Source organism: Sciurus vulgaris (genome assembly GCF_902686455.1).
Source record: "Sciurus vulgaris genome assembly, chromosome: 6".
NCBI classification, from domain to species: Eukaryota; Metazoa; Chordata; class Mammalia; order Rodentia; family Sciuridae; genus Sciurus; species Sciurus vulgaris.
Genome location: NC_136466.1, coordinates 111430051 through 111448905, shown reverse-complemented (window position 1 = coordinate 111448905; position 18855 = coordinate 111430051). Strand labels below are relative to the sequence as shown.

Below are 18855 nucleotides of genomic sequence, written 5' to 3'. Positions count from 1 at the left end.
AAGGGGAGATGATTGATTTGAAGAAAGCTGCTTGCTGCAAACCATTTTCACTGCACTTCTTACATGAACCACATTCCCTGAGGCAGAGTCATATGGCAAAATTACAAATAACCAGCTTCTGTTGGAGCCAAACGCAGAGCAGGCATGGAAATCCAATTGGGCAGAGAGGGTGAACTGCCTTGAGGCCCACCTTCTTCATTTTCAGCCATTAACAAGAGGTCATTCTAACCCTTGCCATATTCAAAGCATCTACTATCTGGATGAATATCATGCCTGCGAGCATTCTAATGCTTGTGATCTTTACCCTCATGATGCAGATTTTTGGTTGCCAGTAAGGAGTCCACAAGGCTTGGTAGAGATGAACAGCAAAATGTCCCCACAAGGATCCATCTTTGGGGGGAGGGGTGGACTTTGCTACACAGCATTTCTTTGATCATCCAATTTTCCAATAGGAGGTGGGGGCAATGGGAAAGGACCAACCAGGGCCACAGGCAGTAGACACAGGACCCGCCAGAAGCAGTGCCAAAAGCTGAACTGTGCCTCTGAAGCAAAGGAGAACCTCAGGAGGAATGGAGGCTGCCCTCCACAGCATGCTCCAAGGTTTAGGCCAGCTCTGGCTCTGACCTTGACCCTGACATTTTACAAGCCTATGGGGCACAAAAAAAAAAAAAAAAAAAAAAAAAAAAAAAAAAAAAAAAAACACCTACAATGGGGTGATTTGATTCTCCTGACCCTGATTCCAAATCCTTACCTCAGATGCCAAGAACTGTTTAACAACTGAAAACACAACTGCCACCATTTATCCAGGACCCTCTTCACCTGCAGGGTATACTCTCTGCCCAACCTCACACAGCTAGGAAGGCATTCAGAGGACAGTGACCTGTGAAGACACCTGGCTACCAGCTCCAGAGTCGCGTGGTTCTCATTTCTCAGAGTGCCAGAAATGCTTGTTCATCTTCCCTGAGTTAAAATACTAAGAGAACCTGGATGTTTAATACTTGTCCCCCCAGAGGTTCTATATTTTAAAGGGTTACTTACCAAAAAAAAAAAAAAAAAAAAAAGAAGAAAATAAGAAAGAGAAAAATAGCAAAGCAAAAGATATCACGAACCTCTCAAAACTGACAGCAATAATTACAGAACTAGGAACCTTGTTCATTTAATCAGGCAAACACAAATATCCCCAAGAGATTTCACAATCAGAGCATATCAAACTGGAATGCTTCCCATCATTTTTACCCATTGTTAGACAGAGTATGCCTGTCAGTGGTCATGACACATTCACATTCTCCATTTTTTCCCTTCAGTCATTGAATCAAGCCATTTTTGAAGACAAAAAGTACCAGTTAAACTGCTCATGTTTAATATCACACAACTTCAAAGGGGAAAAAAAATCTCAAAACTTCTATGTAGTGAATACTAGCAGAGTGAACAGGTACCAAGCTGCTACAGTCACAGCCTTCTCTCCAAGAGAATCCGGTTGGAACACAAGAAATACTACATTGAGAATGAAAAATCATCTGTTGATTGAGGAGCTGGGAGGCCTCTGCTGACAAATGTGACAATGCCAGGCACACTGGAAGCCCTTAATCCATGTTAGTTTCCTTCCCTGGGAGTGAAACTTGTATCAAAGGGCCCCAAACACTGATGGACCTGAGGACCTAGGAAGTCCCCTTAATGGCTACAAGAGACTTGTCCAAAGAACAAGCCAGGGAACCAAAAGCATAACAGAAAGAATTATCTTAAGTTAAATTGTAGGTTTGAGTTTAGGAAGGAATGGTATGGTGAGGAAAGGCGTGTGTGTGTATGTGTGTGTGTGTGTGTGTGTGTGTGTGTGTGTGTGTAAAATGCAGAGATTTAATCAGCATCCTTTCAAATTAGAACAAAAGTATAGCAGAAAACATTTCTAACGAGAGCTTGTTGAGCCCCTCGGTAACTGGCCCATGTTGTAATTTCAGATATATTGCTGGATATTGTGGTTGTGCGTCACCTGGACAGGAACTCAATTTACTTCTCTGTGTCCTTTCTTGATTTCTACCTGAACTGTGCAAGCAAGGTCAGACAGTCTGTCTTTGAAATTGGAAACAGTTCTGTCGATTTCTGGCTTTATTATGCCATTTCAACTCCAAGAGAACTCCAGCACAGTAATTGTGCATTTCTCAAGAGCAGCCACCTTCTTCCACACGTTTTACCTTAGAGAGGACAATCATCATATAGAACCCTAAGCTGAAAGAAACATTGGTTAAAATTAAACATTGTTGACCCCAAAAGCAGAATTCTTGGGGCATAAAATTAATCATCCAATTCATCTGTGATGAAAATGCCTGTTAATAAGAGATAAAAATAGAATGGCTTATTTTTAATCAACAAAGAACTAGTAATACAATCATAATTTGGGATCACTAAAAATTGAATATTATTATAATGAAATAAAACTTCAGACTGCAAAGAACCAACTCTGTCTCTTTTGACGTAACAGAACTAATTTGATCCTAACCATATTTCTGGAAATGAAACAGAATGAGTATTATTAAGTTTAAAATAAGGACAAATAGGCTAAAGCACATAAAAACCCAAGGCCTGGCTACACCAAGTGGAAAAGTAGAATCTTGTTTCAGGGATTTTTCTGCCTCATAGTGAGGGTTCTGTTCACAGACTAAAATTTCATCCTCCACAAGAAATTTCCATCCTCATATTTATGAGGAACACTATGGGGTCTAAGTTAGTCTCCTGATGCAGTTTTAAAAATTATGGCTATTCACATTTTAATTGGCATGACTGCTTTCTCTTGGGGATGCATGGGGCAAAAAATACCCAAGGTGCCAAGGGACATGCACGCATGGAGCATTGATAACCAGGGACAATTCCCTAAGTCTCCTGATTAGTGGCAGCCTGTTTGTTGACATTTATAGTTATCATCTTTACACTTTTCTCTGCTCACTCAATATTGGAAATTCTGACAGGGAAGAGAACCAGTCATCGGTTCATCTCTGTTACTATTATTTTGAGCCAACTGGATAATTGGCTATTTTTTAAGACCAGTCTTAAAAAGACTCTGTGTGTGAAATACAACTGTGTGTCATATTTAAAACAAACCAAGTGATCCATAACTATGAAGCAAATGAAATCTCCTATGCCACAAAATGGAGTGAAACCTTGGGCAAGTCACTTCCCCTCTGAGCATCAGCTCATGAAGGATTGAACTGAAATCATCACTAACTTCTCTCAAACTTGTCATATAGCATGTGAATTTTTACGTGTGTGAGTTGGCACCTTGATTCATCAACTAACATACTAGAGGTACAAAATATGCATTTTCCTACTGTTTTGTACTCAGCAAATGCAATCAAATTCACTACCTGAAGCTGTACTTAAAATAATGTTTTTATGGTGGCAGTCAGACATTTTTCCACCCCTCTATCTTTGGTTTTCCCAAGATATTTGAGGCAAGCCCACACACAATCCTCAAAGGATAGAATTTGGAAAGTTAACCAATGAGTTGAAAAGAACATCCACAGTCAAAATCTACACTTGATCTCCCCTCCTGTTAAACCTCAGAGCAAATTGTCATAAAGAACAAGTTGGTGACAAGCAGAAAAGGGTTTTCTATAATTTTAAAATATTGAATTAATGTAGTCTTGGCCTTCTTCTGAATTGAAAAGCATTTTAAAGCATGATTGTTTTCATTTTAAATGAAAATTTTATTTAAACTTAAAATCACTGTGTAACTTTCATCATAAACATCAACTGCCAAGGTCTGAATCTAGCCCAGCAGTGTACCCGATGGCCAAGAACCCAGAAGCCCAGCACGAAACGTGTTTAGTCTGCTGCTGAAATCACTGATGACACACTGTCCAAGCCCCTCCGTGTCTCATCCCATCCCATCCTCTTCAACACGGGTCACAGAACAGAACTCGTGTCTTCCAAGCCTTGGCTCCGCCCTTGTTTATTTTAATCAAGCACTCTGACTTGTACTTTTCATGATTATATCCCTTGTGCATGTTTCTAAAGTCAAATTCACACTTTCCTAGAATAACTGTGCCGCAAAAGCCCATGATTTTATCATTAATGTTCCAACTCTGCAAAATAAGTTGTATTCCCTACTTAGTGATTGATTCATGCTTACACTCTGAAACACTGAAAAAATCATTTCCTGATGGCATTACTGGCAATCACTGTTTATTCTCAGGAGCATTAATGCACAACATTTTCCTCTAATGGAAAACATTTATTGTACCGAGCGTGAGGTATCTTCAGAGCAAAGGAAAATTGGTCTCTGTCCCTAATTTTGCTCAACTCAATTTTCCATAGAGAGTCACAAACAGGATGTGAGCCTCTGGCATGAAAACCAATCTGGACTTGATACCTGAAGTAAAAAAATAATCTAAATTAGCATAATGACTCTCCTCTCTATTCCTTGTGTACCAATATTACACCTGAAATAAAATAATTGAAGTGTGCTTTGGAACATGCATTTGTGTATGTGTGTGTGTGTGTGTGTGTGTGTGTGTGTGTCTGTGTGTGTGTGGGTGGCATGTGCACATATAAATTTGTCAAGAAAGCAAATTGCATTATGATTTTTAAAGTCATGATTGTGGCAGTTGGACTCTTATTTCCTTCTTCATAATTAGCATATTTGGAATATTCTATATTGGTTCCATAAGTAATGCTGAAAGGAAATGAAGAAATTGAAGCAATCAATACAATGAAGATGAGCTTATATTAACAAAAACATAGTGAAACACATGAATCTGCTGCCTGAACTTTGATGGCTCTTGAATTCATCCTTCTCTCAAGAAGGGTGCCACCGATAAGGAGCTGTGACCTCAACATCAGTGAGCCCCATGGGAGTATTCTTCACCCATCCTTGAGGGGCATTTCAAAGTGCTCTTCTAAGCAGGATACCAATAAGTATTCATAATAAAAGGAAACAGTGATCAAATAAGTTGGTGAAACACTGGGTAAGTCAAGCTTCTTATCTGGCAAATTGCTCAGAACTTGAACAGGCTTGAGAGTATTATAAATCCCTCAGAGGAAGAAAACACACAGTCTGAGGCATACCCCCAACTCAGGAAGCCTCTTCTCAAGAGCATACCTTACAGAACTGTGTTCCATGTAACACCCTTTGGAGATGAGGTCATAGAGAACTATAAGTCCATTATAGACTAAGAGGAAAAAATTAATATTCGAGATGTTAGAATAAATCAGGGGTGAAAAGTTGGAAATAGGTGAGGTTTTCCAAATTTACAAGTTCATAACCCTGTATATAATGTCTGCAGCAGACCCAGGCAATAATCATCAATGGCTGCTGAAACCGTTAAAGACAGAAGCTGATGGGAAACTTAATAATAAATGGATCAGGTTGGCAACAGCTGAATCCAGGGATCAATCGTAACATTCTAAAGAGAGGAACAGACATTGTGTGTCACATGATGGGATGCAATAGGAAATACACAACACCATACATGGAGATGTTTTCACATCAGAAAAATAAAGCCAGCATGGTATCCAAACTCTGTTTCCAACTACCGATTTTTAGAAACTAGGGAGCAGAAAAATATGATAAATGAAATTATGGGAATGCAATCAGAAAAATCCATAATATGGAAATATTTTCAGAAAAAAACCCAAACTGGTCTTTTTAACAAATAAGTGATGTGGTCTTTTTTGCACATAAATTACAAGATTAAAGAAAGAGAACATTAAAAGAGTCTTAAGAGATACAGCAACCAAATACAATGTATGAAATTATTTGGATCCTAATTTAAAGAAGGCAAGGGAAAAGGCATTCATGAAACAATCAAAGATAAGTACCGACAGCATGATTTTAAGTAGCAATTGTCAATATCATTTCAGGTGTGATAACAATATTGTAGAGATGTTAAAAGCAAGTCTTGTTTTTTAGAGAAAGATATGAAATATTTTGGGATGAAGTTAAAGGATGTCCTAGATTTGTTTTAAGATAACTCAACAAGAAAAGGACATCCAGCCAAGACTGATGGTGAATTGGTAATTGCTAAATTCACTGTGGGTAGATGGGATTCATTAAATTATTTTGCTTTTATGTCAGAAAATTTTCAAAATAACATTTTTAAGTTAATAGCCTTCCATAAATTTGAACTATAATATTATAAAGAGTTTCATTCCAACAATGAAGCTTCTATGTATCTGATGTAAATGGAAAGCAGTGGCAATAAATAAGAGGCTTCCTCCTGAAGTCAAACATGTTTGTATTAACTTTAAGGCAACTGTATGACAAATCATTGGCAAGTGTGTCTATGAATTTCTATCTGTTTAGAAAGATGCACAAATTGTCCATAAAATTAAGGTTTATTTGAGTTTATAGCTACCCATAAAAATGATAATGATTTAGGTATAGTCCTTGTTCTTGATTAGAAAATCTAATAATACCTTCCAGATGATTCAGAAAATATCTCATTTTATATCCTAGGTGTATTTGCCCTTAGCAATTAATCGATAAAGTTCTTTTGGAATTTCAGCCTTTTCAGTTTGAATTCATTTGAAGTTTTAAAGTAACATGTAAGCCGGGCGTGGTGGTGGCTCAACATCTGTAATCCCAGTGGTTCATCAGGCTGAGGCAGAAGGGTCATAGGTTCAAAGCCAGCCTCAGCAATTTAGAGAAACTGCAAGTAAACTAGTGAGACCCTGTTTCAAAATTTAAAAAAAATAAAATAAAAAGACCAAGGGACGTGGCTCAGTGGTTAAGTGCCCTTGGGTTCAATGCCTGGTACAAAAAAAAAAAAGTAACATTTAAGAAATAGGAAATAAAAGTTGTACAGCTAGTTCCAACAAAATATATTGTCAAATGAGTGAATGAGTTGTAAATATTTGACTGAAAAATTCTATCTACTGTAGTTAGAGTCATGGGGAATCATTAATTGGGAATTCTTATGCTTAGAAAAGACCTTAAAATCGTGTTTTGGTTGATCCTTGTCCTCTTAGCAGAATCAAACTGAAGATGTAATAAAGGAGAATTGCATAACTGGGCTTCTCCCACTAAGCTGCTATTGTTCAACCTTGAGTAATCATCATATAGAGAACTTCCATGTCCTTCTCTGTCAACTGAGTCATGTGAACTAGGTAGCAATCCTCAAATCCCCCACCCTACAACACTGGGTGATGTCCACAAGCAGAGCACACAACCACACATTTGCTCAAATTATTGGGGGTCCCACACATAAAATAGGCCATAAATTATTAGTAATTCTTGATCTATCAAGTACATCAGGATGTAAGCAATGGAGAACTGCTACTATCAGGGCAAACTTGAATTTTCTTTAACTTCCAATGATGCATATCAGATGTTAGTAGTTCACAGACTTTAGCAGTTTCTCCATCATTTCTAATGTATTATTCTGGCCACTTTTCAAAACTGATCAAAACGGAGGAAGGTTCAAATATTCTTGAACTGAAAAACTTCTTAGATTTCTTAGAACACTAATGTTTTGTGTTTTCATGATTTTCTTCTGAAAAGTCTCAATATTTACATTCATTTTTTAAGGTATTTCAAGGTGATCTATAAATAGTCAGGCATGTGGAAAACCTTTAAAATGACCAAACAACACACTAAGTACTTGTTAAGAGCCAGGCACTGTTCTACACACACACATCTCTCATTCAAATGGTGGGTATACTGTGAAACACAGCAGAGGAAGCCTAAAATAAATACGGAGACAACTCGAACTAGAAAAATCCAGAACACAACTCAGGAATGTGAAAAGCTGAAGAAAACATCCAAAAACCATGATTATTATCTTCAAAGAAATATTTAAGAGAACTTTCAGCCACAAAACAAGACGCTGTAAGACACTGACCCCTAGGAATCAGGAAAATGTCTTAGAAATTAAAATTATGCTAGTAATTTTTTTTAATTGACAGAATAGTAGGATGTTAAGGAGAAAATAAAATCTCCCTGGAAATAGAACAAAAATATGAAGAAATGGAAATAGGAGGAAAACAGAAAAATCAGAGGATTTGAGATTCAACTTCCAACCAGATCAAATTCCAGGAAGATACAACTGAAGAGCAGGAATCATTTCTTTAAAATAAAATGAAAAGAAAAAGACTATTTCCTAGAACTGGAAGGAATATGCCTCTAGGTTGAAAGAGCCTAATGAATAACCAGTAAAACTGATTTTAACAAAAGATCACATGAAAGCATATTATAAAATTCAGATGATAAGGATAAAAAGATAGGATAGAAAAGCTTCCAGAATGAAAATAGGTCACCAACAAAGAATCAGGACTCAGAATGGAATTAGACTTCTCAGCAGCAAACCTGGAGAGTAGAAGAAACAAATCCTTCAAAAATTCTGAAAAGATTAAAAAATTTTTTAAAAAAATATACATGTAAAAAAGTGTCAGAGTAGCAAAAGTAATTAAATGAGATTTTAAAAGGCATTTCAAGGAATTCAGAAAAGAATTTATCTTCACTACATCTCTTCTTAGGAAAAGTCCTGGAGATATACTTTACACACATACCACCCAATGAAGCGATGTCGCAGGGAAGATGAAGCCTGAGATGGACAGCACAGAGGATTTAACACAAGAGGCAAGAAGTGACAGGTGACAAGAACAGAGTAGGACTGGAGAGCAAGTCCATATTGGAACAAAAGGACAGCGGATACAAAAAGCAAAATTTCCATAAACATATATTGGAGAAAAAGATAGCCTCTTCAACAAATAGTGCTAGGAAAACTGGAAATCCATATGTAGTAGAATGAAATTTAACCCCTATATCTCACACGAAACTCAACCCAAAGTGGATCAAAGATTAGGCATTAGATCAGAAACCCTGTGCATACTAGAAGAAAAAGTAGGCCCAACTCTTCATCATATCAGCTCAGGAAGAGACTTCCTCAATAAGACTCCTAAAGCACAAGAAGTAAAATCAAGAATCAATAAATGGGATAGCATCAAACTGAAAAACTTCTTCACATCAAAGGAAACAATCAAGAACACGGACTGAGAGCCTACAGAATGGGAGAAAATCTTTACCACCTCAGAGCACCTCAGAGGTTAATGCCTCAGAGCATTAACCTCCAGAATAGACAAAGAACTCAAAAAAGTTAACATCAAAAAAACAAATAACCTAATCAATAAATGGGCAAAGGAACTGAACAGGTACTTCATAAAAAAGAAATATAAATGGTCAAAAAGTATAAAAAAAATGTTCAACATCTCTAGCAATTTGAGAGATGCAAATTAAAACTAGGCTGAGATTCTATCTCACTCCAGTCAGAAAGGCAAATCTCAAGAATACAAGTAACAATAAATGCTGATCAGGGTGTGAGGAGAAAGTTTCACTCATACATTCCTGGTGGGACTGCAAATTGATGTAACCACTCTGGAAAGCACTATGGAGATTCCTTAGAAAACTTGGAATGGAACCACATTTGGCCCAGTTATCCCACTCATAAGTTTAAACCCAAGGTGTTTAAAATCAGCATACTACAGTGATGCAGCCACATCAATGTTTATAGCAGCTCAATCACAATAACCAAGCTATGGAACAAACCAAGGTGCCCTTCAACAGATGAACGGATAAAGAAAATGTGGTCTATATGCACAATGAAATATTACTCAGCTATAAAGAAGAATAAAATTATGGCATTTGCTGGTATGGACAGAGCTGTAGAATATCATGCTAAGTAAAATAAGCCAGTCCCAAAAAACCAAAGGTCAAATGTTCTCTCTGATATGTGGATGCTGATCCATAACAAAGGAGGATGGGGGAGGGGAAGTACAGGAGTTCATTGGATTAGACAAAGGTGAATAAAGGGAAGGGAGGGGGGATAGGAATAGGAAAGATGATAGGATTGATTGGATATAACTTTCCTATACTCATATATGAATACACGACCAGTGTAACTCCACATCATGTTCAACCCACAAGAATGGAAGCAAAATTGTAATGTGTTGCACCCCATGCATGTATAATATGTCAAAATACACCCTACTGTCATGTATATCTAAAAACAACAAATTTAAAAATTCCAAAAAAGCAAGATTTCCAGAAGCTAAAATAAAGCTGATATTAGATATATCATGTGCAAAATAAAATTGATAAATTATCAAGAGAGATTCAGGGGATTTGGAGGAAACTGGTGAGAAGTAGGAATAAAATATGCAAGTGAAAAATAAGGCAGATGGCTAAGTATCAGAATATAAAAACAGCACTCTGAGAAGTTACTGCACTTGTGGATGATTTTTCTCCGTATTGAAAGAGACCACTCTGGGAACAGTGTTGCACACCTGTAATCCCAGAGGCTTGGGAGGCTGAGGCAGGAGGATCAAGAGTTCAAAGCCAGCCTCAGCAACTTAGTGAGGTCTCACAACTTAGCAAGACAGTGTCTCTAAATAAAATACAGAAAGGGCTGGAGATGTGGCTCAGTGGTTAAGCACCCCTGGGCTCAATCCCTGATACCCACCCTCCCAAAAAAAAAAAAAAGAAAAGAAAAGAAAAAAGAGCCCATTTCTCACAAATATTCCTTTTCAATCTTAAAGTGTCCACATATAATTGTAAATTTGATTTCTCTAAAAACTACTTCTCAAAGCACAAAATGTATTGAGCCAATTTAAAGAGAATTTATATAATTTAGAGTGAACAATTTTGGTATTTCAAAATCTACTATGAATTAGGAAAAAAAACCCCACATGTATATAAACAGAGAATTCACAGAAGAGGAACCTAAAAAGCAATACTGAAACTATGAAATAGAACTACATCTCACTGGTAATCAGAAAAAAACCAATGGAAAGAATGAGTTACCATTTCATACCCATTATGTTGGCAAACAATTTAGAGACCGAACAATGCTAAGTGTTGAGGCAGATCTGGAGAAGCTGGAACACTCACATATTGCTGGGTGATTGTAACACTGTCCAAAAACTTTAGAAACCAGCCCCACCTGGCAATGCAGTCGGTGTCCTGTCCTTAAATTAGCACTTCCAGGTAAACCCTCATCCATGTGCTCCAGAGACACACAATGAAAGGTAGTCTGAGGCACACATTGAGCATAGTCTGTAATAGGAAAGCACTGGAAATATCATCCTACTTGCTCATTAGTAGGGCAGTGAAGAGACTAGTGTCTATTCATAAAATGGAATAGCAATTTATGAACAATTTGTGCTACATGATAAATATGTATGTTGAATGAAAAAGCAAATTGCAAATATATACATAAATAATATGACTACATAAATGTTAAAAAACAAAAAACATGATATATTGGTGATAGGTGCATATATTTATGCAGCAATAGCATAAAATACACTGTGGGTTGATATATACCAATTTTACGATATTGGTTAACTCTAAATGGTGGGGGAAGGAAAAGATAATGGGAGGGTCTTTAACCATATCAGTAATACATTATTCTTAAAAAGAAAAAAGCAAAGAGATTGAAAGAAAATGTGGTAAAATATAAATTATTATTAAATGTATAACTAATACATATTGTCTATGTTTTATTGTAATTTTAGAAATTTTTCATGATTAAACTTTTTTATTGGTAAATATATTAAACTACAAAGCAAATAACTGTAATTGTAACATGTGGCTCTTACTTGGGTCTGGAGTCGAAAAAAGCAAACTGGAAAAATTCACACAAGTGACACTGATGAAACAACTGGAAATGTAAACATGTGACTATATGTTGACATTATGGAATTATTGTTCATTTTTTTCCTAGGTGTGACGATGATTTTAAAAGGAATTCTTTATCTTTTGGAGCTATCTATTGAAATGTGTTTTGCATGAATTAGTGTTTATAGATGATTTTTTAAATTTGCTTCAAAATAATATAAAGGATGCAGGGGGTGAGAATCTAGATGAAACACAACTGGCCATTATTTTTTGAAGGTGGGTGATGTGTTTGTGAGTGATTGCTTGACTCCTCTGTTAATTTTGTACATCTTAAAAATTGTCCATAACACATTGAGTTAGACAAGAAATATCCATTTTTAAATAATGAAAACATTAAAATATTCAGATCTTGGAGTCCCTGTGAAGAAGCAATGACATCCTCTTAATCAGTATGCTGAATTAAATAACAGGTAGCCACAAAGACAGGATAGTACTATCATGGCATTAGATTCCTTTTAAGAATCCAGAGATTGTGGACTCTTAAGGATCACAGCAAAAGAGCCACTGGCTTTCTGGAAACTACTGCCAGCATGACCCTCCCCATGCAGGAAGAGTTACGCCTCTCCTTTTGCTGTGAGAAGAATCCAATTCATTTTTCTGCCAGCTGAATAAGGCAGGAAGTCAACATAGGAATTTCAATGCTGCATTTACTTCTCTACTGGTTCAGTAGAGGGGAAAACAGCTGTTAAAATTCTTACACACCCAAGATGCAGTGCTGTTCTTTAAACCAGAAGGGAGCAAGCAATTAAATCAAACACACCAAAGTTAATTAGTTCTACCTGCTTCTTATTAATTATGTTACTACTGGACTTAAAAAAAATACTGGCCTCCAATTTTTTGTTTTAAAGGGCTACCCATGAGTGTTTTTTTCTCTTCATCCACTATAAAATTATGAGATGTTAAAGAACTTACAGGCCTATTCTGTTTTGAGACATTGGTATTTACAGTTCTTGGGGCAACATGAATCTTTTTTTAAATGAGAAACATTAATTTTGTAATTCTCATTGGGTTGAAATAACATTTGCTAAGAAACCAAATTCTGAAATATCTTTTCCAATTACAGTCTTGAGTTTATGCCACTCAAAAAGAATTATAATTTTAAAGTACAACATAATATATTGAAGATAATGTTTTGTTCAATGAAGACTTCACATCCTTGGACGTTCTTTTTTAATTTATGTTATCAGAGGAAAGATGGCATTTCTGGAAATTAAACATTTTTAGGAACTGTACAATTAGAAAAGTAGGCAGTTTATAGAAAAGAGGTAAAATTAGGACTTTAAACTACTGAAACCACAATCAAAAGAGAACATACGTTCTGTTCTCTTTGGGCTGTCTCTCTCTAAAGGAAGTGACTTTAAATTGTCTTGTGAATACAAATGTCATATGGAGTTACTCTAACTGTTAGTATTTGTGCTTCTTGACATGTGACCTATGACTAACATCTGAGTCTAAAGAAAGCTAGCTAATTTCCCTTTAACCCATTTTGTCCCATAGTCCCAGATGTAGAACACCTATAAAAACTTAAACTGTGCAATTAATATACCACTATGGTGACTTTGAAATAATTATGTTTGCAGAATTGAAAACTGGAGGCTTAATGGGTCAATTATCTGGCATGGATATAAATCCCTGAGTTTCTTCTCTAGCTGCCTTGTTTTAGACAGCTCTTTTTTCTATAAACAACTCTTCTCAAGAAGAAGCCTAACCTTACCAAATAATGTAACTTTTCTCTAGCGGAAAATCATGAGCAGGATCCAAGACCAAACATCACGTAGAGCAGCCTCAGTTACTCCTTTGGTGACCAGCAGCCCTAGCTCCTCCTAGCCTGCTGAGGCCACTAAGCATGTGACCTGAACTTGCCTATTACCTTGAAGAATAAGAAGATGTAGACACCGGTAAGTGGAATAGGTAAGCTATCCTGCTATATGGAAAGGTGGACATGACTTCCAAGAACGTCCAGAAAAGGAGAGCTTCCAGATGTGATGACCAAGACAGGTTTCAGAGAGGAGAAAGCATTTGAACTGAGCCTTAAAGATTCACCAGGATATTGACAGGAGGATGTGGCCTGTGGGAGGGCTTCTAGGCGGTGTCTACCACCATTGCAAAGAGGATGTCATCATGGAAAGAGAATTGCTAAGTTTGGCTGAATATGGATTCCTGCAGGTGAACCAAGTTGGGGAGAGCCTGGAATGAGAATACTATGAATCTTAAATTTAGGAGATTTTTAAAGTGTGACTGCTACTAGTGATCAGGGTCATTCTATGGCCCTGTGTCAACTGCATCCTTGGCTACCCCGCACACCTTGCCAACCTGAAACAAGAAAGGCTGACCCCAAGAGCAGGTTGAGAAGGGAGCTGCGTTCCCTGTTTTCTGCCTGCTGATAATGGACCATATTTAGCCAGGAAAATTCCCTCCCCTTTAATAGAGAAAGCCTTTAGGCTTTGTCAGAGAGTGTTTCAGAATGAAAACTGAAACCCATTCATTCTTTAATGCACACTTAGTGTCCAGTGTGTGCCCTGCACTGGGCTGTGCTCCAGGGAAACTGAGTTGAATCAGACCTTCTCCCGCCACCCTGGATGGAGTCATTGCAGTCACTTTGAAATCTGTTCCACAGTGTCTTAAGAGTTAAACAAGTACCTATTCTAGTAGTAATTCTACTCCTGGGTATTTATCCAAGAGAAATGAAAATGTAGTTCATCAAAATCCTTGTAGGTGAATGTTCTTTGCAGGGTATCTGATTCCATTTTAGGCCAAGCAAAATTAGCCTGTGGTTTTGGAAAACAGAGGAGAGGTTGCTGCTAGGGATGGGAGCAGATCAGAAAGGAATTTATGTGGGGCAGAAATGTTCTGTGCCTTCATGTTCTTTCTTCCAAACTGATTGGACAATAGACTTAATAGCTGAGCATTCCAGCCTATATAAATTATACTTGGATATATGAAGTAAGCTGTAGAAAACATGGCAGAGTCCAGAGGAAACACAAGTGAGAAAACAGTGTTGAAGATAATGAAGGTATTTCCTGGTTCTACGGGGCCACACAGAAGAGGCTCCTGGGTCTGGGTGAGAGGGTCTAGAGAGGCTCCTGCTAGAAAATGACCAACAGCTAGTTCTGAAATAGGAGCAGGAAGTGACCAGGTCAGGAGTAAAAGGCAGAGGAGAAGACATTCTGGACAGAGGAAACAGATGATCAGAAGGAACACAGGCCTGGACTTACACACACTGAAAGGATGTCCCATGGAGGGACAACAGGGTAAGGAGGGGGGAAGAGAAAGAGATGAGGCTGAGAGACTGGAGGCCAGATCCTGCCTCCAGGCCCAGGCATGCAATCTCCCACGCTGCATCAGAGATGACCAGCTTCCAGCACATGGAGAGTTTGAAGAAGTCCCCAAAAGTGGACTCAGAAAAGCCCTAAAAGGAGTAGTCAGCTTTAAAGCAGAATGAAATTCTGCATTTGCTGGTAAATGGATGGAGTTACAGAATATCAAGCTAAGCTAAATAAGTCAAACCCAAAAAACCAAAGGCTGAATGTTTTATCTGCTATGCAGATGCTAAATCACAATAAGGGAGGGATAGGGAAGAATAGAGTTACTTTCTATTAGGTAGAGGGGAATGAAGGGAGGGGAAGGTGTTTGGGGGAAGGAATGATCGTAGAGTGAAACAGACATTATTACCTCATATACATCTATGACTGGATGACCAATGTGATCCTACAATATGTATAATCAGAAAAATGAGAGATTACACTCCCTTTATGTATGATCTATAAAATTATATAAATGCATTCTACTGTCATGTACAACAAATTAGAAAAAATAAAATTTTTTTAAAAAGAGGAGTAGACACTAACCCTGTCCACAGATCCCCATGCTAGCCTAGGGGCTAAACAAAGCTCTATCTGAAATTTGCTGTGTTGAATTGGGTTTCAAAATACAACCCATGTGATAAATCATGCTGGAATATGTCACTTGGATTTCAACTTGTTCCCAAGGGAGAAAAAATGTACTTGAAGGGTGTGCCCCATGCAATGAGTTGATTTCAACATCCACTGACATCAGTGTTTTCCACAGTGTGTTTCAAAAAACAGTAGGTCCTGTAAGATGCTGGGATGGGGAGGAGGATGCTGTGGTTAAAAAGTTTGGGAAACACCACTTTTGGAGAGTCTCAGAGCATATGAGAATAATAAAAGTGTGGAAAAAGTCATACCATCCTCAAAACAACATTTTCCAGTATTATCTGATCATAGAAACTTTTAATATCATATAATACTTAGTAACAACCAGTCAAATTATGGAACATTTGGGGAAGAACAACTTAGATAATACGCAAATGAGACATAAGAAGTCTTTCTGATCACCTGAGCAACTATATTGGAAAGAGTCCAGTGGCTCAAGTGAACAAAGACACTTCCTAATAATTGAATGCTCTCTTACCACGAGATATAATAGTTACCAGTAATAACAACAAATGTTTATTAAGGGATCACACAATTCTAAGAATGGTTCAGGTGTCTCCTTATGATCTTCACACTACATACAAAGTAGACACCACCAGAAATTCAGTCATATAGATGAGGACATTGAAACTTATTGTAAGTTCAAGCACTTGCTTAAATTTCCACAGATAATAAATGACAGAGCTAGAATTTGAACCCAGGTGTAATTCCCAAATCCTCCATCTTAATCACAGTGCCAGTTTGCCATTAACCAAGAGCATTCTTCCACACATTCATCTGTTCACTTATTCAAATCGCTTACATAAAAAGTGAAGTACTGATAAATGCACAGAAATTCACTACATTGGGAAAGTGTGTTTTTAGACTATTTTTGCTGAAATCTGATTGCAGAGGTGGGGGTCATTCTTTGTTTTCTCATCATTGAATGGCAGAGAAGATCTACATTCCTCACAGGAATACGTCTGATGTGATTTGACTCTTGGTCATTCTGATAACAAATGAGCAAAAACCTAAGCAGATTTCAACCCTAGAGTTATTTCTTGGTTAATGTTGACTCAGTTGTTTAATCAAACCCTTTTTGAAACACCTTTTCTGGAATTTTCCTGAACCGTATATCCTCCAAGTTAGCCAACGGTTTCTCTCAACAAAACAAAACAAAACAATTCTGAAAATATCATTAACCAGAAGTACTATATATTTGTTTGAGAAACTGAATGTTTTACCTTTAAGCCTACCAGCCTACCTTGATTTGCAAAAAGAATAATTTAGCTGTCTTCCTCTCTACCAGTGTGTGTGTGTGCGGGGGGGAGGCAGTGGGGGCACTGGATATCTTAAGTAGTAGGCAAGAGATTGAATCTAACATGCATGTCAGTCACATCTCTATTTGTCTTCATCTGTTACCTGACAAATTTACAGAGGAAATACTTTAATTTACTGGCAGCATCACTCAGGAAAAAAAAAAAAAAAAAATTCTTCTATATTCTTACCAGAACCTATGATAACTTGCACAAGTAGGTGACTTTTAATGTGATTTTTTTCCAGTATTTTGTTTGCTCCCAGCTCACACAAAAGAGGTTCTGGCTTTCCCCTCTGTGTTCATTAAGGTAATCAACTCATAACCTGCTCAGAACAGAGGGAACTCATATGGACAAATTCAGCATCTTATTTTTCGCAATACTTCACCTCAGACTGCATGTTCAGCATAAAATAATTAAAACAATTTTTTAAAATACCAAATGATGTAGGTAATTGAGTGGAGTCCCTTAAAGGGAGGCTAAACAACTCCCTATAGGACTACAGCATTCTACTTCCAAGGTGGGTATGGCTCCAGTCCCCCATCCCCAGGGAGACACCAACGTGCAACTATACTTTCTCATACTGGAGTCTGAGTGCAAAATGTGGTTGCATTACCACATGCTGACTAACAGACCATCACATTTTGGCCAAAATGCTCATCATGCGCCCCCTGCCCATGCCCACTCTACAAGCTGATGAAAAGCAGTTTGCATATGTAAAACTTTGTGAGTATATTTTAAGGCTAGTGCTGAACAGAAGCATCAAGCATCTAAAAATAGAGGATGAGCTCCACTTGTGTCTATCATGCCAATCCGGACAAACCAACAGGAAATCAAAAATAGTACAACTTTTTGGTAAGAATAAATTCATCAAGTGCCAGAAGTTTAACCTACTCGGGGGAAGTAAAAGAGCTTTGAAAATCTTCCATTTCTTTAAAGAGGGTTCACTTTTAATCAGGCAGAATACATGTTAAGCTTTCGTATTCTTGGTATAAGAATATTCCAAAAACAGAACCGTAGGAAAATGAACAAAGGCAACAACACAATATGTGTACATTCAAGGGTTTAAACTTATTCAGTTTTAAATCAAACAGCTCCATATTTACAATGCTCAAATTAGAAAAAAAATTTCATCATAACAGTTAACTTCAAGGGCACTTCTGAAATGACAAGAATACAAGCTTAAGATTCTGAACATGCAGATTCCAGAAGCTCTTGGCAAAGCCAAGTATGCAAAGTCTCCCTGACTTCTAATATCTCACTACCCCATCTTCTACCATCTGCCTCTAGCACATGTCAGTGTATTTCCAGGATGGAAACATGCCTTCTTTCTGAATCATTCCCACAAGGACTCCCCAAAATATGGCCTCCTGCAGTTGGGCATAACTGCCCTCAATTCACAAGAAAACACAAAACCATAACCTTCTTTCAATAATCCAGAAGAATCAAGAATTCCCCCTGCCTAAGTGATCACTGTCTAAACTGGATGCAGCTAAGATGTATGGATTCCTATATTAAAAGCCCAGTAAAGGATCAAGCTGTCTCAGGGAAGTGGGAACTTCAAAAGTCAGAATCAACAAGAAAATATTGAGGCTTCTGAGGACACATTAGAAAACAACATAAAACCACCCCCTCATTTGGGTTTCCCGTGAAGAGGTCTCTGAGCATGTAATTCCTGTCCTTTGTTCCTGGTGGATTTATGGGACTCTGAGAGGGCAATACCCTTATTGCAGCATTACAACATTCTGCATGATTAATTGATTGCAAATCGCTGCACAGGATGCCAGGATAACTGGTAGGAAGCAGGTCATTAAATAAAATTAGAACTCTGCCAATGCTTTGCTTGTAAATGTTTCTTCCAAAGCCTTACAGCATCATTGCTAAGAAAAAATAATGACTTCAATTCACCAGAGAAGCACAGTCTCCTATATTTCTACTGAAT

At 37.5% G+C, this 18855-nt stretch overlaps 1 protein-coding gene across 7 annotated transcripts in view; it reads right to left on the bottom strand.

Annotated features, from left to right (window-relative positions):
* ARHGEF28 (Rho guanine nucleotide exchange factor 28) overlaps window positions 1-18855 on the bottom strand; it is a 324160-nt gene that overhangs the window by 11553 nt on the left and 293752 nt on the right. The gene's annotated exons all lie outside the window — the stretch shown is intronic.